Source organism: Phyllobates terribilis, unplaced genomic scaffold (genome assembly GCF_046119375.1).
Source record: "Phyllobates terribilis strain yellow unplaced genomic scaffold, ASM4611937v1 Scaffold_4__5_contigs__length_816908805, whole genome shotgun sequence".
In the NCBI taxonomy this organism is placed as follows: Eukaryota; Metazoa; Chordata; class Amphibia; order Anura; family Dendrobatidae; genus Phyllobates; species Phyllobates terribilis.
This window is the reverse complement of record NW_027362764.1, coordinates 514,695,584-514,717,544: the sequence shown is the minus strand read 5'-3', so window position 1 is coordinate 514,717,544 and position 21,961 is coordinate 514,695,584.

Here is a 21,961-nt window from a genome sequence, read left to right as displayed (position 1 = left end):
GGTGGAGCTAGGTCTCAGGGCAGCGTATGCAGGGGGAATGCAGGACAGGCGAGACCCAGCTGGGTCAGAGCAAGAACGGAAACGGACACGGTAGTCACTTCAGTACCTTTTACTGGAGGAAATTCAGTCACATCCTGGAGCACTGTAGGGTGAAGGGTGCATATCAGGATCCTCCACAATGAGCGGGTGTAGGGCCTCCTGTTTCTTGCCTCTGCGCAGTAAGTTTCTGACCTGCCTGGAGCTAGGCCTAACTTTGTCTCTGTCCTGTGCTGACTGACCTTGTGGTAGGGCCTTCTCTTGAAGTTCACGCTCCCAGTATGCGGGGCCTAAGAGTCTCCTGGCTCTGTTACGTATCAGCACCTTAGCGATCCTGGGACTTGTAGTTCTCCAGGGATTCCGGTTATGCCTTACTGGGTCATAGAGATCCCGGTAAGCTCGGATCCGGTGTCCGGTAAATGCTTCGGGGTGAGCTGGTTAAGCTCCTCTGCCCCTTATGTACTAACTCGCCACTCGCCTTCGGCCTACTCGGGCCCTCAATAGGCTATACACACTAACGGCAGCTTGCCGCACTTCACCGATCTTATGACGCCGGTACACCTTAAGCTCTATCTGGGCTCCCTGAATCTAGCTAGCAGGAGCCTCGTGCTCCACTGCTGAACTATTAACTGAGTTCTCTAGACTAGACTGAGCTCCACTGCAGACTGACCTCTCTTAGGCTTCTCTACTGCAGGAACTCTTCAGAGGAACTGAACTGCCTAGCTCCACCTTCCCTATTTATATCCCTAACGGGCTCCCTCTGCTGGTCTGAGGTGGAAGGTGGAGATGTGTGAATGTTTATGGGGGCCTCTTGTGGAGGATTCCATCAATACACTCTTCTAGGATCTGTGATACCAAGCGCAGCGGGGCGTCACAGATGCTATTGACGACGAGGTTAGGTTGCGCCTTCCTGGACAGAGACGGAGTACTGGAAGCATGTCAACAACTGCATCCTCAACCACAACTCCGCCTCTGACCACAAGTCGTAGTGGCTCTTCAGGTCGCATTGGCTCTAAGCCTTGCATAGCCTGGGCATTTATTCAGATCGATAAGGATGACCCAACTCGTGTTATCTGTAATATTTGTCACCAAAAGCTAAGTAGAGGCCAAAAAATCCATAGTTTGAGTACTTCATGCATGTACCGTCACATGGATATGAAGCATAAGTTGCAGTGGGAAGCTCACTGTGCTACAATGCGGCCTAGCAGGCTGGGCCAACCACCGTCTGCCCCATCTTGTGCATCCGCGGCCTCTTCATCCTCTGTGACTGGGGGGACAGCAGTCACACATGTTTTTGGACGCAGACCTGCCACCTCTTTACCTGCAACAGCCAGTGTGATTGGCAGGTCGTCAGTTCATTGGGAAGTGGAAACACCTGCTGGTGTTGAGAGCTCTCTGACATCGAGAGCACCACCTTTGGATCAAGGCAACCTAACATGTCCGCCTGCATCTTCCTCACAGACCGGCAGTTTGCCAGGGACACTCTACTCAACCCCGTCAAAGCACAACAGCCAGCCCTCGGTCCCTCAGATGTGGACAAGTAAAAGACCATTTCCTCCTAGCCATGAGAAAGCTAAGAGGTTGAATTTCACCATCTGCAAGCTGTTGGCTACAGAAATGCTGCCTTTCCGCCTGGAGGACACAGTGGATTTTTGAGACCTTATGTCCGTCGCAGTGCCCCAGTACCAGATGCCCAGTCGGCACTACTTCTCAAAGAAAGGTGTGCCTGCGCTCCACCAGCATGTCGCACACAACATCACCGCTTCTTTGAGAAACTCTGTGTGTGACAGGGTGCATTTCACCACAGACACTTGGACGAGTAGGCATGGACAGGGGCGTTACATGTCGCTGACAGGGCACTGGGTAACTATGGTGACAGCAGGACAAGGGGCTGCTGTCCAAGTCTTGCCGTCCCCGCGAGTTGTACGTCAATCCTCTTTATCTAGAAGTTCCTCCACTGCTTTTGCCTCCTCAACCTCCTCTCGGTCCTCCACCTGCACCCAAAGCCTGTCTGGTGATGCCACCTGCTTTCTGACTGCGCACCTCCTTACTATGCTGGCAGCAGGGCTCAACGGCATCAGTGTTTACTTTGAAATGTCTGGGAAATGTGAGTCACACAGCTGAGGGCTTGTGGTCAGCTCTGGAGACCCAGTTTCATGAATGGTTGTCTCCACTGGACCTGCAACCAGGGAAGGCCGTGTGCGACAATGCTGCAAACCTGGGTGCGGCCCTTCGCCAGGGCATTGTTACACACGTGCCTTGTATGGCTCACGTGTTGAACCTGGTTGTCCATAAATTTTTAGCCCACTATCCCGGACTAGATGGCCTTCTGCAGAGGGCACGGTCGCTGTGTGCTCACTTCCGCCGTTCGCATCCCGCAGCTCAACGACTTACATCTCTACAGAAGTCGTTGGGCCTGCCAGTTCACCGGCTGAAATGCGATGTGCCGACACGGTGGAATTCAACTCTGCACATGTTGCAGCGACTGTGGCAGCACCGACAAGCCCTGGTGCAATAGTTTCTGACGTATAGCCTGGGCCAACGAGATCCAGAGGTGGGGCAAATCACACAGCAGGAGTGGTCTCAGATCAGGGACCTATGAAGTTGACGCGCCCCCTGGGCCGTGGGGTAGCCGGAGCCGGGCCGGTAGACGCTGGGGGTTGTAGTCACTGTGGCGGTGACCCGGTCCGTGACCCAGGGCGGTCAATCCAACGGTAATTTGTATATATGGATTTTAGAATGTCCGACTACGCCACCTGTGGAGTGCGGCCAAAGGGGCCGCCGCTGCGGAACAGTCCTCTGAAGCTGGTGGTTTTGCTGCAATGGTATTATTACTCACCACAGGAAGAGTGTAGCTTCAGGGCAGTGTGGGTGGATGATGGTGGTTGTAGTGCAGGGAGTCAGTAATGAACACAGAGTCCGTGTGATGCAGTCCCAAGATCTTTACTCACAGTTGTTGCAGTCCAGATTACAGGTACCAGAGCTATCTCACCCGTCGTGCTGTGCGTACTCAGTGAGGGGCTCAGTCCACCCCCAGATAGCTCCAGAGTACTTAGCAGGACCCCCTTCTGTGTGTCCTTTCTCTGGCCTTCTCCCTGCACCTCACACCCAGTGACACTTCTATCCGGTATCCTCGGGCCTTGGCGGGCGACTTGTGTTCCGTCCCCTGGGTCCTATGTGGCTACCTTCTTAGTGAGACTGGTGTGGACTTTTGCCTGCAGTACATGAAATGCTGCAGCCTCCGGTTTCTAGTTGAGCCTTGCTGTTTCTCCTCTAGTTGAGGGACCGGTTCCCCTTATCTGGCCTGACCCCTCTACCTCCTGGTAGCAGCGGGAGTACAGGTGGCCTTCTGCACGGCCCGTAGCCCTAGGGTCCCTTCGGTTCCTGGAGCCTTCCTGCTCCCACTCCTCTCTTCTCTCCTTCAGTCCTGGGCCTCCCAGGCTAGGCCCGCCTCCGGAGCAGAGCTCATGCCGAGCCTCTGCTCCTGTCACTTTTCCTCCTCTGACTGGCTTGCTCTTTCTAAGATGGCTTCCTATTTATACTCTCCCTGTCATGTGCTCCCCTAAGCTGCTCCCCTAAGCACCCACTACATAGGATCCTCCCACCAGCTAGGGACCTGGGACTGTGCTCTCCCTTAGGAGCAATCTCGCCCTAACCCCACTGCGGGTATGTGTTGGATGCAGGTGTTAGGGTCCCGAGCCATACGCCTTCCTTACCTGAGGGTGAGATACCACACCTCTGGGTGAGATGCAGTAACTCTGTGGTGACTGCACCCTCAGGGGCGCCACACACCTTTCTGCACAGTTTTGAAATTGCGACGAAGATGTTTAGTGCTGACGACGATGCCATTATCAGCATAACTATTCCGGTGATTTACATGCTGGAGCACACATTAAACAGAATTCAGAGTCAGGTGGTCGGACAAGAGGAGGTGCAGGAAGTAGAGGAGGAGTCGTATGCGGAAGGGATAACATCTCCAAGGTCCAGACGGTTGGCAGCACCAAGGAGGCAGGCATGGGAGGGTGGGGGAGAGGGATTAAACAGGGCGCATGGTAGCAGCCAAACTGTTGAGGAAGGTGCAGGAGCCGAGGAAGAAGTGGAGGATGAACTGACGATGGGCATGGAAGACTCATCAGATGAGGGAGACCTTGATCACATTTCTGTTGTGCGAGGTTGGGGGGAGAGGGCAGAGGAAAGAAGCATGATTCTTACCTCGCTACCAACACAACAAGGACTTGGTCCTCCTGGATGCGCAAGACACATGAGTGCCTTCTTGCTGCACTACCTGCAACATGACCCTCAGATTGCAGAATTCTAAGTAATCTCGACTACTGGGTTGCCACACTCTTAGATCCCCGGTACAAAAGTAAATTTGCCGAAATAATTCCTGCCATAAAAAGGGATTGACGCATGCAGGAGTATCTGCAGATGCTGTTGCAGAATCTTACATGTGCTTTTCCACAAAACACCAGTGGTGCACGAAGTGAATCTCACAGTTCTAACTTGCCAACCGCGGGACTGTCGAGTCTTCATCACTCAAACCGTAACAGTAACACAGTATCTGCTGGTAACAGCAATTTTGTGAAATCGTTTCACCACTTTTTTAGACCATCCTTTGCAAGGCCACAGGAGACAAGAAGTCTGACACATAGTCAATGCCTAGAGAGGATGGTGCAGGAGTATCTCCAAATGAACATCGAAGCCATGACTGTGTCACTGGACCCTTGCTCATTTTGGTATTCCAATCTGGAAAAATGGCCGGAGCTCGCCACTCACGCCTTGGAGATCTTGTCATGCCCTGCAGCCAGTGTTCTCTCTGAACGTGTGTTCAGCGCTGCTGATGGTGTGCTGACAGATAAGCGCACGCGGCTGTCCACTGAGAATGTAGACAGACTCACGTTCATAAAGATGAACAAATCATGGATTCGCAAGGACTTTTCTAATCCTGTGTTATCCTTGGGAGGCTAAAAGCTTGAGGATTTGGTAATATCACCTCACCAACCGTTTTAAGCAACTGTGGGGCAATTGATGCCACTTAACCCTAGAATGCATGACCATAAAAATCTACACTTTCATACACCTGGGGCCTTTTAGGCCCGTGTGCAAATAACATTGAATAACTCAAACTCAAATGACAAACAACTATATACATGAAGAATACCTAGAGTTTCAAAATTCTAACTAAAGAAATCTTGCAGAAAATAGAAAACAATTAACAGGGCGGGACTGCGAGGCCCCAGGTATGCGTTCTAGGGTTAAGTGGTGTCTGTGCCACAATTTTGGGAAAAAATGGAAACTCTTTTTGGAGTCCCCTTGCTGTGTCATACGTGACGTTGGCATCGTCAATTCCAGGTGGGTTGGGTCGCTCCCCCCCCCCTTTTAACTGTAAGAAACTACATACACTATGGCTTGGGGTAACACAGATGATTGAGTCTGAAGAGCTGTTTACTCAGAGGTCTGCTCCAAATCTTCAGTGTCTGCTAGTCAGCGTAGAATTTTTAACTGCATCTAGCCTAGGCAATACTTTGGGCGTAGTAGCCCAGCTGCGAAGCAAGCTGCACCGCCTGTGTATCTAATAAGAATTTTTAAATGCATCTAGCCTAGGCAGACTGTGGAGACCCCCAACCAAACCCAGACGCTCAGCCCCCCTACCGCCCCCCTTTCCTTGACAATACAATAATGTAACTCTTACAACTGGATGGGTGAGGATCGGTCACAGCTTTATTAACTCTTTATACTCATTCCATTAGAAAGACATTTTATTTCTAAAATAATTCAGCTTGTTGCAGCATGCCCTGGGTCTCCACTCCGGCAACTTGGCCAACAAGTGTAACTCTCCAACATGTCCTTTCTATTTCCAGGCCACGGAGGATCCTGCGTACTAGTATGCAGGACTCTGACCCCCACCCATCACTCTTAACTAGAGATGAGCGTTGTTCTACTCGAACTGTTCGCCAATCTCAAATTCGAGCTGTTCTGGGCGGTGTTCGAGCCGTTCGGCGAACACGAACAATTTGAGAAAAATTCGGCTGTTCGAGGTTATGTTCGATAACTGTTCGTGCACCAAAATCATAACTGGATTTTTTCTCAGTAATGATGAAAATTAATGTTAATACGCAGTTTGAGTGTACAGCGGGGTGGGGGGAGGGGCAGGGGATGGATCTCTGCAGGAACAATGAAGATCTCCATTTTTTTTTCTCTTTCCCGCATTTGCAGTGGGGAGGTGCAATCTGTCAGCCTATCAGCAGCGCACACACGGAGCGAAGTGCTTTTTTTCACACAAGCAAGGGCATGTGTCATTGGCAGTGTATGTCACATGTCCTTGCCCTATAAGACCAAGCCATTTTCCCCATCGCCACCATTTTCTCACTGCTGCAGCTACGTGTTAGATGGCACCGCTGTTGCTGTGTGCGCTATACCTTGTTAATTTCAAGCCAATTTTCGCACAAATCTACAGATAGCTTGGGAATAGGGAATAGTTGTGATTGCAGTCCTTTTAAGGACTAGGTTACAGCATTTCCTACGACTTTTATCAGGCAGGTCTGTGCTCTTAAATAGATAGATTGTGGGAGTAAAGACTAATTGTAATTGGAGTCCTTTTCAGGACTAGGTTACATCAGTTCCTATCAGTTTTTGCCAGGCAGGTCTGTGCCAGTGCTGTGCAAGTTTTTTTCACAGCATTTGGCTGAATCTAGCAAAGCTAATCCTTTTTGGCCTATTGCAGAGTGTGTTAGTCAGTGGAGTAGCCTATCTGTGTTGCAAGATATACCACCTGTGTATAGAATACCAATTTTTTTACTGCACCTAGTGAAGTAAAATCTTTTGGGCATAGCATCATTCTATTAGTCCATCTATACTGACCTCCATCAGGTTGCAAATTGAATATAATTTTTTCTGCATCTAGCTCTGAAAAAATATTGGGCTTCTAGCTGTGTGTGGGACTTGTTGTATTAGTCCATCTATACTGACCTCCATCAGGTTGCAAACTGAATATATTTTTTTCTGCATCTACCTCTGAAAAAATATTGGGCTTCTAGCTGTGTGTGGGACTTGTTCTATTAATCCATCTATACAGACCTCCACCAGGTTGCAAACTGAATATATTTTTTTTTGCATCTACCTCTGAAAAATTATTGGGCTTCTAGCTGTGTGTGGGACTTGTTCTATTAATCCATCTATACAGACCTCCATCAGGTTGCAAACTGAATATATTTTTTTCTGCATCTACCTCTGAAAAAATATTGGGCTTCTAGCTGTGTGTGGGACTTGTTGTATTAGTCCATCTATACTGACCTCCATCAGGTTGCAAATTGAATATATTTTTTTCTGCATCTACCTCTGAAAAAATATTGGGCTTCTAGCTGTGTGTGGGACTTGTTCTATTAATCCATCTATACAGACCTCCATCAGGTTGCAAACTGAATATATTTTTTTCTGCATCTACCTCTGAAAAAATATTGGGCTTCTAGCTGTGTGTGGGACTTGTTGTATTAGTCCATCTATACTGACCTCCATCAGGTTGCAAATTGAATATATTTTTTTCTGCATCTACCTCTGAAAAAATATTGGGCTTCTAGCTGTGTGTGGGACTTGTTCTATTAATCCATCTATACAGACCTCCATCAGGTTGCAAACTGAATATATTTTTTTCTGCATCTACCTCTGAAAAAATATTGGGCTTCTAGCTGTGTGTGGGACTTGTTGTATTAGTCCATCTATACTGACCTCCATCAGGTTGCAAACTGAATATATTTTTTTCTGCATCTACCTCTGAAAAAATATTGGGCTTCTAGCTGTGTGTGGGACTTGTTCTATTAATCCATCTATACAGACCTCCATCAGGTTGCAAACTGAATATATTTTTTTCTGCATCTACCTCTGAAAAAATATTGGGCTTCTAGCTGTGTGTGGGACTTGTTCTATTAATCCATCTATACAGACCTCCATCAGGTTGCAAACTGAATATATTTTTTTCTGCATCTACCTCTGAAAAAATATTGGGCTTCTAGCTGTGTGTGGGACTTGTTGTATTAGTCCATCTATACTGACCTCCATCAGGTTGCAAACTGAATATATTTTTTTCTGCATCTACCTCTGAAAAAATATTGGGCTTCTAGCTGTGTGTGGGACTTGTTCTATTAATCCATCTATACAGACCTCCATCAGGTTGCAAACTGAATATATTTTTTTCTGCATCTACCTCTGAAAAAATATTGGGCTTCTAGCTGTGTGTGGGACTTGTTCTATTAATCCATCTATACAGACCTCCATCACGTTGCAAACTGAATATATTTTTTTCTGCATCTACCTCTGAAAAAATATTGGGCTTCTAGCTGTGTGTGGGACTTGTTGTATTAGTCCATCTATACTGACCTCCATCAGGTTGCAAACTGAATATATTTTTTTCTGCATCTACCTCTGAAAAAATATTGGGCTTCTAGCTGTGTGTGGGACTTGTTCTATTAATCCATCTATACAGACCTCCATCAGGTTGCAAACTGAATATATTTTTTTCTGCATCTACCTCTGAAAAAATATCAGAGCGTCAGTTGCCCCGTCGACGTGGCAAGCATACGGTAAGGCATGGGAAGAGTGGACACGACTAGTAGCAGGCAGACGGGTTGACCAATGTGAACAAGCCAGATCACAAATCACCATAGAATTTCTCCACCAGCTAATGATGAGGGGCATATCAGGGGCGTCAGCGCAGCGGTGTCTGACCGGAGTAGCATTTCACTTCCAACTACTGAATTGGGGAGATGTGACAAAGATTCATCATCAGACAATCCATAAAAGGGTGGAAAAGGGGTCAGCCAAGTCAGGAGTGTAGACGTCCCGTCCCGTGTCACTAAAACTGATTTCTCACATCATATCCCTAACACCATTAACATGACACTCACAATTTGAAGCAACACTACTGTCTACTGCATTTGTGATCGCCTTCTTCGGGGCGCTATTTATAAGCGAATTAGCCCCTCAATCCAAAATTAGCACCAGTGGAGGCTTATTACACCAGGACGTAGTCATAGGCAATAATGCAATACGTCTACGCATACACAAATCGAAAATGGTTCCAGCGGGCAGGGGCACTTGGGTACTTCTACAACCCACAAACGGTACACTGAGTCGGGTAACAATAGTAAAACCATATCTAACCATCAGATCACAAAGTAATTTGTTCCTATCACACATTGATGGGACGCCATTATCAAGATACCAGTTCCAAGCTATATTTAATAAATGCATAACATCGGCAGGGAACCACCCCAAAGATTACGGGACACACTCATTCCGCATAGGCGCGGCCACAGAAGCAGCAAGAGCAGGACTGTCAGAAACGGAAGTTCAGAAGATAGAGAGATGGTGATCCACGTGTTTGGCAAGATACATAAGACCGGACTTGTTATCCTAACGTGGTTTGTTTCTTTTACAGGTGACGCTAAGCCAACAGTGTGGGTGATAGGCCACTCGTATATATATTGGGCAGATTAAAGGGCGAAAGTCCGCCCAGGCGGGAGGAAATTAGAGTTTCATAACACATATTTCAACTGGAGAGGTATTAGAGGCCTGCTATGGCCACAGGTACTAATGGAGGTAATCAAGGTAGGGAGAGAGGCAAGATGTCTGGTCATCTTAGTTATACAGGCCGGGGGAAACAACCTAGGTCATCACAAGAGCGCATAACTAATGGCAATAATGAAACTAGACACTGAGCGCTTCAGAGAATTTTTCACAAAACTAGCTATAGTATGGTCAGAGATTGTGCCGATAGCGGTATGGCAAGGTGCGCGAGACATCACGGCCATCGAACGGACAAGGCGGGTAATAAATATTCGGATGGCAAAATTTAGAAGAGACAGAGGCGGTGTAGTGGTACGACACCGACAACTGGAAGGAGATAAAGCAGGCCTCATACGGCCCGACGGTGTTCACTTAATGGATATTGGACTGGACATATTCCTGTCAGGACTCCAGGATGGAGTGGAACAAGCGTTAAGAGTGATGGGTGGGGGTCATAGTCCTGCATACGAGTACGCAGGATCCTCCGTGGCCTGGAAATAGAAAGGACATGTTGGAGAGTTACACTTGTTGGCCAAGTTGCCGGAGTGGAGACCCAGGGCATGCTGCAACAAGCTGAATTATTTTAGAAATAAAATGTCTTTCTAATGGAATGAGTATAAAGAGTTAATAAAGCTGTGACCGATCCTCACCCATCCAGTTGTAAGAGTTACATTATTGTATTGTCAAGGAAAGGGGGGCAGTAGTGGGGCTGAGCGTCTGGGTTTGGTTGGGGGTCCCCACAGTCTGCCTAGGCTAGATGCATTTAAAAATTCTTATTAGATACACAGGCGGTGCAGCTTGCTTCGCAGCTGGGCTACTACGCCCAAAGTATTGCCTAGGCTAGATGCAGTTAAAAATTCTACGCTGACTAGCAGACACTGAAGATTTGGAGCAGACCTCTGAGTAAACAGCTCTTCAGACTCAATCATCTGTGTTACCCCAAGCCATAGTGTATGTAGTTTCTTACAGTTAAAAGGGGGGGGGAGCGACCCAACCCACCTGGAATTGACGATGCCATCGTCACGTAAGTCACAGCAAGGGGACTCCAAAAAGAGTTTCCATTTTTTCCCAAAATTGTGGCACAGACACCACTTAACCCTAGAACGCATACCTGGGGCCTCGCAGTCCCGCCCTGTTAATTGTTTTCTATTTTCTGCAAGATTACTTTAGTTAGAATTTTGAAACTCTAGGTATTCTTCATGTATATAGTTGTTTGTCATTTGAGTTTGATTTATTCAATGTTATTTGCACACGGGCCTAAAAGGCCCCAGGTATATTAAAGTGTAGATTTTTATGGTCATGCGTTCTAGGGTTAAGTGGCATCAATTGCCCCACAGTTGCTTAAAACGGTTGGTGAGGTGATATTACCAAATCCTCAAGCTTTTAGCCTCCCAAGGATAACACAGGATTAGAAAAGTCCTTGCGAATCCATGATTTGTTCATCTTTATGAACATGAGTCTGTCTACATTCTCAGTAGACAGCCGCGTGCGCTTATCTGTCAGCACACCATCAGCAGCGCTGAACACACGTTCAGAGAGAACACTGGCTGCAGGGCATGACAAGATCTCCAAGGCGTGAGTGGCGAGCTCCGGCCATTTTTCCAGATTGGAATACCAAAATGAGCAAGGGTCCAGTGACACAGTCATGGCTTCGATGTTCACTTGGAGATACTCCTGCACCATCCTCTCTAGGCATTGACTATGTGTCAGACTTCTTGTCTCCTGTGGCCTTGCAAAGGATGGTCTAAAAAAGTGGTGAAACGATTTCACAAAATTGCTGTTACCAGCAGATACTGTGTTACTGTTACGGTTTGAGTGATGAAGACTCGACAGTCCCGCGGTTGGCAAGTTAGAACTGTGAGATTCACTTCGTGCACCACTGGTGTTTTGTGGAAAAGCACATGTAAGATTCTGCAACAGCGTCTGCAGATACTCCTGCATGCGTCAATCCCTTTTTATGGCAGGAATTATTTCGGCAAATTTACTTTTGTACCGGGGATCTAAGAGTGTGGCAACCCAGTAGTCGAGATTACTTTGAATTCTGCAATCTGAGGGTCATGTTGCAGGTAGTGCAGCAAGAAGGCACTCATGTGTCTTGCGCATCCAGGAGGACCAAGTCCTTGTTGTGTTGGTAGCGAGGTAAGAATCATGCTTCTTTCCTCTGCCCTCTCCCCCCAACCTCGCACAACAGAAATGTGATCAAGGTCTCCCTCATCTGATGAGTCTTCCATGCCCATCGCCAGTTCATCCTCCACTTCTTCCTCGGCTCCTGCACCTTCCTCAACAGTTTGGCTGCTACCATGCGCCCTGTTTAATCCCTCTCCCCCACCCTCCCATGCCTGCCTCCTTGGTGCTGCCAACCGTCTGGAACTTGGAGATGTTATCCCTTCTGCATACGACTCCTCCTCTACTTCCTCCACCTCCTCTTGTCCGACCACCTGACTCTGAATTCTGTTTAATGTGTGCTCCAGCATGTAAATCACCGGAATAGTTATGCTGATAATGGCATCGTCGTCAGCACTAAACATCTTCGTCGCCATTTCAAAACTGTGCAGAAAGGTGTGTGGCGCCCCTGAGGGTGCAGTCACCACAGAGTTACTGCATCTCACCCAGAGGTGTGGTATCTCACCCTCAGGTAAGGAAGGCGTATGGCTCGGGACCCTAACACCTGCATCCAACACATACCCGCAGTGGGGTTAGGGCGAGATTGCTCCTAAGGGAGAGCACAGTCCCAGGTCCCTAGCTGGTGGGAGGATCCTATGTAGTGGGTGCTTAGGGGAGCAGCTTAGGGGAGCACATGACAGGGAGAGTATAAATAGGAAGCCATCTTAGAAAGAGCAAGCCAGTCAGAGGAGGAAAAGTGACAGGAGCAGAGGCTCGGCATGAGCTCTGCTCCGGAGGCGGGCCTAGCCTGGGAGGCCCAGGACTGAAGGAGAGAAGAGAGGAGTGGGAGCAGGAAGGCTCCAGGAACCGAAGGGACCCTAGGGCTACGGGCCGTGCAGAAGGCCACCTGTACTCCCGCTGCTACCAGGAGGTAGAGGGGTCAGGCCAGATAAGGGGAACCGGTCCCTCAACTAGAGGAGAAACAGCAAGGCTCAACTAGAAACCGGAGGCTGCAGCATTTCATGTACTGCAGGCAAAAGTCCACACCAGTCTCACTAAGAAGGTAGCCACATAGGACCCAGGGGACGGAACACAAGTCGCCCGCCAAGGCCCGAGGATACCGGATAGAAGTGTCACTGGGTGTGAGGTGCAGGGAGAAGGCCAGAGAAAGGACACACAGAAGGGGGTCCTGCTAAGTACTCCGGAGCTATCTGGGGGTGGACTGAACCCCTCACTGAGTACGCACAGCACGACGGGTGAGATAGCTCTGGTACCTGTAATCTGGACTGCAACAACTGTGAGTAAAGATCTTGGGACTGCATCACACGGACTCTGTGTTCATTACTGACTCCCTGCACTACAACCACCATCATCCACCCACACTGCCCTGAAGCTACACTCTTTCTGTGGTGAGTAATAATACCATTGCAGCAAAACCACCAGCTTCAGAGGACTGTTCCGCAGCGGCGGCCCCTTTGGCCGCACTCCACAGGTGGCGTAGTCGGACATTATAAAATCCATATATACAAATTACCGTTGGATTGACCGCCCTGGGTCACGGACCGGGTCACCGCCACAGTGACTACAACCCCCAGCGTCTACCGGCCCGGCTCCGGGTACCCCACGGCCCAGGGGGCGCGTCAACTTCATAGGTCCCTGATCTGAGACCACTCCTGCTGTGTGATTTGCCCCACCTCTGGATCTCGTTGGCCCAGGCTATACGTCAGAAACTATTGCACCAGGGCTTGTCGGTGCTGCCACAGTCGCTGCAACATGTGCAGAGTTGAATTCCACCGTGTCGGCACATCGCATTTCAGCCGGTGAACTGGCAGGCCCAACGACTTCTGTAGAGATGTAAGTCGTTGAGCTGCGGGATGCGAACGGCGGAAGTGAGCACACAGCGACCGTGCCCTCTGCAGAAGGCCATCTAGTCCGGGATAGTGGGCTAAAAATTTATGGACAACCAGGTTCAACACGTGAGCCATACAAGGCACGTGTGTAACATTGCCCCGGCGAAGGGCCGCACCCAGGTTTGCAGCATTGTCGCACACGGCCTTCCCTGGTTGCAGGTCCAGTGGAGACAACCATTCATGAAACTGGGTCTCCAGAGCTGACCACAAGTCCTCAGCTGTGTGACTCACATTTCCCAGACATTTCAAAGTAAACACTGATGCCGTTGAGCCCTGCTGCCAGCATAGTAAGGAGGTGCGCAGTTAGAAAGCAGGTGGCATTACCAGACAGGCTTTGGGTGCAGGTGGAGGACCGAGAGGAGGTTGAGGAGGCAGAAGCAGTGGAGGAACTTCTAGATAAAGAGGATTGACATACAACTCGCGGGGACGGCAAGACTTGGACAGCAGCCCCTTGTCCTGCTGTCACCATAGTTACCCAGTGCCCAGTCAGCGACATGTAACGCCCCTGTCCATGCCTACTCGTCCAAGTGTCTGTGGTGAAATGCACCCTGTCACACAGAGTTTCTCAAAGAAGCGGTGATGTTGTGTGCGACATGCTGGTGGAGCGCAGGCACACCTTTCTTTGAGAAGTAGTGCCGACTGGGAATCTGGTACTGGGGCACTGCGACGGACATAAGGTCTCAAAAATCCACTGTGTCCTCCAGGCGGAAAGGCAGCATTTCTGTAGCCAACAGCTTGCAGATGGTGAAATTCAACCTCTTAGCTTTCTCATGGCTAGGAGGAAATGGTCTTTTACTTGCCCACATCTGAGGGACCGAGGGCTGGCTGTTGTGCTTTGACGGGGTTGAGTAGGGTGTCCCTGGCAAACTGCCGGTCTGTGAGGAAGATGCAGGCGGACATGTTAGGTTGCCTTGATCCAAAGGTGGTGCTCTCGATGTCAGAGAGCTCTCAACACCAGCAGGTGTTTCCACTTCCCAATGAACTGACGACCTGCCAATCACACTGGCTGTTGCAGGTAAAGAGGTGGCAGGTCTGCGTCCAAAAACATGTGTGACTGCTGTCCCCCCAGTCACAGAGGATGAAGAGGCCGCGGATGCACAAGATGGGGCAGACGGTGGTTGGCCCAGCCTGCTAGGCCGCATTGTAGCACAGTGAGCTTCCCACTGCAACTTATGCTTCATATCCATGTGACGGTACATGCATGAAGTACTCAAACTATGGATTTTTTGGCCTCTACTTAGCTTTTGGTGACAAATATTACAGATAACACGAGTTGGGTCATCCTTATCGATCTGAATAAATGCCCAGGCTATGCAAGGCTTAGAGCCCATGCGACCTGAAGAGCCACTACGACTTGTGGTCAGAGGCGGAGTTGTGGTTGAGGATGCAGTTGTTGACGTGCTTCCAGTACTCCGTCTCTGTCCAGGAAGGCGCAACCTAACCTCGTCGTCAATAGCATCTGTGACGCCCCACTGCGCTTGGTATCACAGATCCTAGAAGAGTGTATTGATGGAATCCTCCACAAGAGGCCCCCATAAACATTCACACATCTCCACCTTCCACCTCAGACCAGCAGAGGGAGCCCGTTAGGGATATAAATAGGGAAGGTGGAGCTAGGCAGTTCAGTTCCTCTGAAGAGTTCCTGCAGTAGAGAAGCCTAAGAGAGGTCAGTCTGCAGTGGAGCTCAGTCTAGTCTAGAGAACTCAGTTAATAGTTCAGCAGTGGAGCACGAGGCTCCTGCTAGCTAGATTCAGGGAGCCCAGATAGAGCTTAAGGTGTGCCGGCGTCATAAGATCGGTGAAGCGCGGCAAGCTGCCGTTAGTGTGTATAGCCTATTGAGGGCCCGAGTAGGCAGAAGGCGAGTGGCGAGTTAGTACATAAGGGGCAGAGGAGCTTAACCAGCTCACCCCGAAGCATTTACCGGACACCGGATCCGAGCTTACCGGGATCTCTATGACCCAGTAAGGCATAACCGGAATCCCTGGAGAACTACAAGTCCCAGGATCGCTAAGGTGCTGATACGTAACAGAGCCAGGAAACGCTTAGGCCCCGCATACTGGGAGCGTGAACTTCAAGAGAAGGCCCTACCACAAAGTTAGCCAGCGCAGGACAGAGACAAAGTTAGGCCTAGCTCCAGGCAGGTCAGAAACTTACTGCGCAGAGGCAAGAAACAGGAGGCCCTACACCCGCTCATTGTGGAGGATCCTGATTAGAGATGAGCGTTGTTCTACTCGAACTGTTCGCCAATCTCAAATTCGAGCTGTTTTGGGCGGTGTTCGAGCCGGTCGGCGAACACGAACAATTTGAGAAAAATTCGGCTGTTCGAGGTTATGTTCGATAACTGTTCGTGCACCAAAATCATAACTGGATTTTTTCTCAGTAATGATGAAAATTAATGTTAATACGCAGTTTGAGTGTACAGCGGGGCGGGGGGAGGGGCAGGGGATGGATCTCTGCAGGAACAATGAAGATCTCCATTTTTTTTTCTCTTTCCCGCATTTGCAGTGGGGAGGTGCAATCTGTCAGCCTATCAGCAGCGCACACACGGAGCGAAGTGCTTTTTTTCACACAAGCAAGGGCATGTGTGATTGGCAGTGTATGTCACATGTCCTTGCCCTATAAGACCAAGCCATTTTCCCCATCGCCACCATTTTCTCACTGCTGCAGCTGCGTGTTAGACGGCACCGCTGTTGCTGTGTGCGCTATACCTTGTTAATTTCAAGCCAATTTTCGCACAAATATACAGATAGCTTGGGAGTAGGGAATAGTTGTGATTGCAGTCCTTTTAAGGACTTGGTTACAGCATTTCCTACGACTTTTATCAGGCAGGTCTGTGCTCTTAAATAGATAGATTGTGGGAGTAAAGACTAATTGTAATTGGAGTCCTTTTCAGGACTAGGTTACATGAGTTCCTATCAGTTTTTGCCAGGCAGGTCTGTGCCAGTGCTGTGCAAGTTTTTTTCACAGCATTTGGCTGAATCTAGCAAAGCTAATCCTTTTTGGCCTATTGCAGAGTGTGTTAGTCAGTGGAGTAGCCTATCTGTGTTGCAAGATATACCACCTGTGTATAGAATACCAATTTTTTTACTGCACCTAGTGAAGTAAAATCTTTTGGGCATAGCATCATTCTATTAGTCCATCTATACTGACCTCCATCAGGTTGCAAACTGAATATAATTTTTTTCTGCATCTAGCTCTGAAAAAATATTTGGGCTTCTAGCAGTGTGTGGGACTTGGTCTATTAGTCCATCTATACTGACCTCCATCAGGTTGCAAATTAAAAATAATTTTTTTCTTCATTTAGCTCTGAAAAAATATTTGGGCTTCTAGCAGTGTGTGGGACTTGTTCTATTAGTCCTTCTATACTGACCTCCAGCAGGTTGCAAATTGAATATAATTTTTTTCTGCATCTAGCTCTGAAAAAATATTTGGGCTTCTAGCGGTGTGTGGGACTTGGTCTATTAGTCCATCTATACTGACCTCCATCAGGTTGCAAATTAAAAATAATTTTTTTCTGCATCTAGCTCTGAAAAAATATTTGGGCTTCTAGCAGTGTGTGGGACTTGGTCTATTAGTCCATCTATACTGACCTCCATCAGGTTGCAAATTAAAAATAATTTTTTTCTTCATTTATCTCTGAAAAAATATTTGGGCTTCAAGCAGCGTGTGGGACTTGTTCTATTAGTCCATCTATACTGACCTCCATCAGGTTGCAAATTAAAAATAATTTTTTTCTGCATCTAGCTCTGAAAAAATATTTGGGCTTCTAGCAGTGTGTGGGACTTGGTCTATTAGTCCATCTATACTGACCTCCATCAGGTTGCAAATTAAAAATAATTTTTTTCTGCATCTAGCTCTGAAAAAATATTTGGGCTTCTAGCGGTGTGTGGGACTTGGTCTATTAGTCCATCTATACTGACCTCCATCAGGTTGCAAATTAAAAATAATTTTTTTCTGCATCTAACCCAGCCAATAGTTTTGGCCTAATACCACAGTTTGTCCACTCAGCTCTGCTCGGTTACCATCCATTGTTTTTTTGTGCAAACAACTCCAGAGTTGTGAATTAGTTAACCACCAAAATGAGTGGAAAAAGGCCTGCTGCTGGTGGAAAGGGGAATAGGCGTGTTGGGAAGGGGAAAAAAGGTTGTGTCCGTGGGGTAGGTGCAGAAGAAAGACCATCTTCCAGCCAAACTAAAATGTCTACTTCTTTTAGCGGACAATGTGATAAGATCCCTTTCTTACGGCCACGCCAATCGCTACAAATTCCAGATGAGGCACAAAAACAGCAGGTGCTTCAACGGATATCAAGTGCTCCTTTAAGTGGGCTCTCCTCCACATCAACTTCAACATCACAAATACTCCAGTCCTCAAAGGTGTCACCCAAATCGCACTTGCTTCCTCACAGCTCCCAAATCTCCAGCTGCCCGTCTGAGTATGAGGTAGAACAGATGGTTGAGTCTGCAGAGCTGTTTACTCATACTATAGCCTGGGAATCAGAGGTCGACTCCAGCGCTTCTGTGAATCCAGACGAGGAAATGATCTGCACTGATGCCCAGAATCTTTATGAGTCGGATCCAGGACCAGACGCAGAAGGTTCTGACCATAATGTAGACCCTCATTCCCAAACTGTAACTCCTGTTGGTGGAGACAATGAGGAAGACGATGATAAGACTCAAATACCTGATTGGAGCGACAACTTTAGTATTTTGTCAGGGCAGGAACAGGTTGGCTCTGAGGACGACGGGTGTGATAACGCACAGGGTGATGATGATGAGGTCGGAGATCCCACTTACTGTCAACCCACAGTCAGCCAAGAGATGAGGTCAGCAGAGGAGGTGGAGGAAGATGCTAGTGACGACGAGGTCAGGTTGCGCCTTCCTGGACAGAGACGTAGTACTGGAAGCACGTCAACAACTGCATCCTCAAACACAACTCTGCCTCTCACCACAAGTCGTGGTGGCTCTTCAGGTCGCATGGGTGCTAAGCCTTGCATAGCCTGGGCATTTTTTCAGATCGATAAAGATGACGCAACTCGTGTTATCTGTAACATTTGTCAGCAAAAGCTAAGTAGAGGCCAAAAAATACATAGTTTGAGTACTTCATGCATGAACCGGCACATGGACATGAAGCATAAGTTGCAGTGGGAAGCTCAGTGTGCTACAATGCGGTCTAGCCGGCCGGGCCAACCACCGTCTGCCATATCTTGTGCATCCGCGGCCTCTTCATCCTCTGTGACTGGGGGGACAGCAGTCACACCTGTTTTGGGGCGCAGACCTGCCACCTCTTTACCCGCAACAGCCAGCGTGATTGGCAGGTCATCATTTTCTTTGGAGGTGGTAACACCAGCTGGTCTTGAGCGCTGTCCGACATCGATAGCACCACCTTTGGATCAAGGCAACCTAACATGTCCGCCTGCATCTTCCTCACAGACCGGCAGTTTGCCGGGGACACCCTTATCAACCCCGTCTAAGCACAATAGCCAGCCCTCGGTCCCTCAGATGTGGACAAGTAAAAGACCATTTCCTCCTAGCCATGAGAAAGCTAAGAGGTTGAATTTCACCATCTGCAAGCTCTTGGCTACAGAAATGCTGCCTTTCCGCCTGGTGGACACAGAGGATTTTCGAGACCTTATGTCCGTCGCAGTGCCCCAGTACCAGATGCCCAGTCGGCACTACTTCTCAAAGAAAGGTGTGCCTGCGCTCCACCAGCATGTCGCACACAACATCACCGCTTCTTTGAGAAACTCTGTGTGTGACAGGGTGCATTTCACCACAGACACTTGGACGAGTAGGCATGGACAGGGGCGTTACATGTCGCTGACTGGGCACTGGGTAACTATGGTGACAGCAGGACAAGGGGCTGCTGTCCAAGTCTTGCCGTCCCCACGAGTTGTGCGTCAATCCTCTTTATGTCATTTTTCCTCCACTGCTTCTGCCTCCTCAACCTCCTCTCGGTCTTCCACCTGCACCCAAAGCCTGTCTGGTCATGCCACAAGCTTTCTAACTGCGCAGAAGGGATCCTGCACACCTCCTTACTATGCTGGCAGTAGGGCTCAACGTCATCAGGCGGTTTTTACATTGAAATGTCTGGGAAATGTGAGTCACACAGCTGAGGAGTTGTGGTCAGCTCTGGAGAACCAATTTCATGAATGGTTGTCTCCACTGGACCTGAAACCAGGGAAGGCCGTGTGAGACAATGCTGCAAACCTGGGTGTGGCCCTTCGCCGGGGCAATGTCACACACGTGCCTTGTATGGCTCACGTGTTGAACCTGGTTGTCCCGCAATTTTTAGCCCACTATCCCAGACTAGATGGCCTTCTGCAGAGGGCACGGTCGCTGTGTGCTCACTTCCGCCGTTCGCATCCCGCAGCTCAGCGACTTACATCTCTACAGAAGTCGTTGGGCCTGCCACTTCACCGGCTAAAATGTGATGTGCCTACCCGGTGGAATTCAACTCTGCACATGTTGCAGCGACTGTGGCAGCACCGACAAGCCCTGGTGCAATACGTTCTGACGTATAGCCTGGGCCAACGAGATTCAGAGGTGGGGCAAATCACGCTGGAGGAGTGGTCTCAGATCAGGGACCTATGCACCCTTCTGCACAGTTTTGAAATGGCGAAGAAGATGTTTAGTGCTGACGATGCCATTATCAGCATGACTATTCCGGTGATTTACATGCTGGAGCACATGTTAAACAGAATTCGGAGTCAGGTGGTGGCACAAGAGGAGGTGGAGGAAGTAGAGGAGGAGGAGTTGTATGCGGAAGGGCTAACATCTGCAAGGTCCAGACGGTCGGCAGCACCAGGGCGGCAGGCATGTGAGGGTGGGGGAGATCATTTTACCAGGGCGCATGGTAGCAGCCAAACTAGTGAGGAAGGCGCAGGAGCCCAGGAAGAAGTGGAGGACGAACTGATGGAAGACTCATCAGATGAGGGAGACCTTGATCACATTTCTGTTGTGCGAGGTTGGGGGGAGAGGACAGAGGAAGGAAGCATGATTGTTACCTCGCCACCAACACAACAGGGACTTGGTGCTCCTGGATGCGCAACACACATGAGTGCCTTCTTGCTGCACTACCTGCAACATGACCCTCGAATTGTGAGAATTAGAAATTTTCCTGACTACTGGGTTGCCACACTGTTAGATCCCCGGTACAAAAGTAAATTTGCAGAAATTATTCCTGCCATAGAAAGGGATGCACGCATGCAGGAGTATCAGCAGAGACTGTTGCAGAATCTTACATGTGCTTTTCCACAAAATACCAGTGGTGCACGTAGTGAATCTCACAGTTCCAACTTGCCAACCGTGGTCTGTATGGAATTGTTCAATAAAGGGCCCAAAATTAAGATAACATAGATGGGAGAGGTCTCTATGAATAGGAATTCCTAAGTATTTGATACCCTGTGAGGGCCAGGCAAAGGGAAAGTTGGACTGGATGGAATCCTATATGGATTTAGGGAGGGAGACATCGAGGGCCTCAGACTTCGCTGCATTGATTTTAAAATTTTACCATGTAACAAAGTGATCTATTTCAGCCATAACAGCAGGGATGGATATATGTGATTGAGTGATATATACTAGGACATCATCAGCAAATAGAGAGCACTTGTACTCGATGCCTCCCACCTCAATCCACCTAATATTGGGGTTATGGCGAATTGATGAGAGCAGGTGCTCCGTCACTAGGATGTATAAGAGAGGGGACAGAGGAAATCCCTGCCTTGTCCCATTGGTGATTGTGAAAGGTGATGAAAATGTTCTGACGCACCCCCTGGGCCTTGGGACACCCGGAGCCGGACCCTTTTTGCTGGATGCTGGTGGTTGTAGTCTTCGTGGCGGCGATCCGGTTCCATGGCTCAGGGCGGTCAAACCAGTGGCGGAACTATTTATGTGGTTTTGATGTTTAAATGTCCGACTACGCCACCCGTGGATTGCGGTCAGAGTGAACCGCCGCTACAGGGCAGACCGCTAAGGCTGGTGTTGTGGGTGCAGCAGAGCGTAGCATAACTCCCCACGGGAGGAGTATAGCCTCAGGGCAGTGTATGCGGAGGATGGGGGTGATGGTGCAGGGCAGCAGCAGTAACGACACGGAGTCAGTGATGCAGTTCAGGGCCTTTACTCACAGTTCTTATTATCCAGACCACGTCTGCAGGTAACGGCTGCCCACGTCGTACTGTGCTCACCAGGTGAGGGGCTCAGACAACTCCCAGATAACTTTGGATCCCTTCATTCCTCGTTCCTGGAGCCTTCTCCGCACCTCTTCCTTCCTTCTCCCTCTTGCAGGCCTGGGCCTCTGTTACTAGGCCCGCCTCCGGAGCAGAGCTCATGCAGAGCCCCTGCTCCCTGCCACTT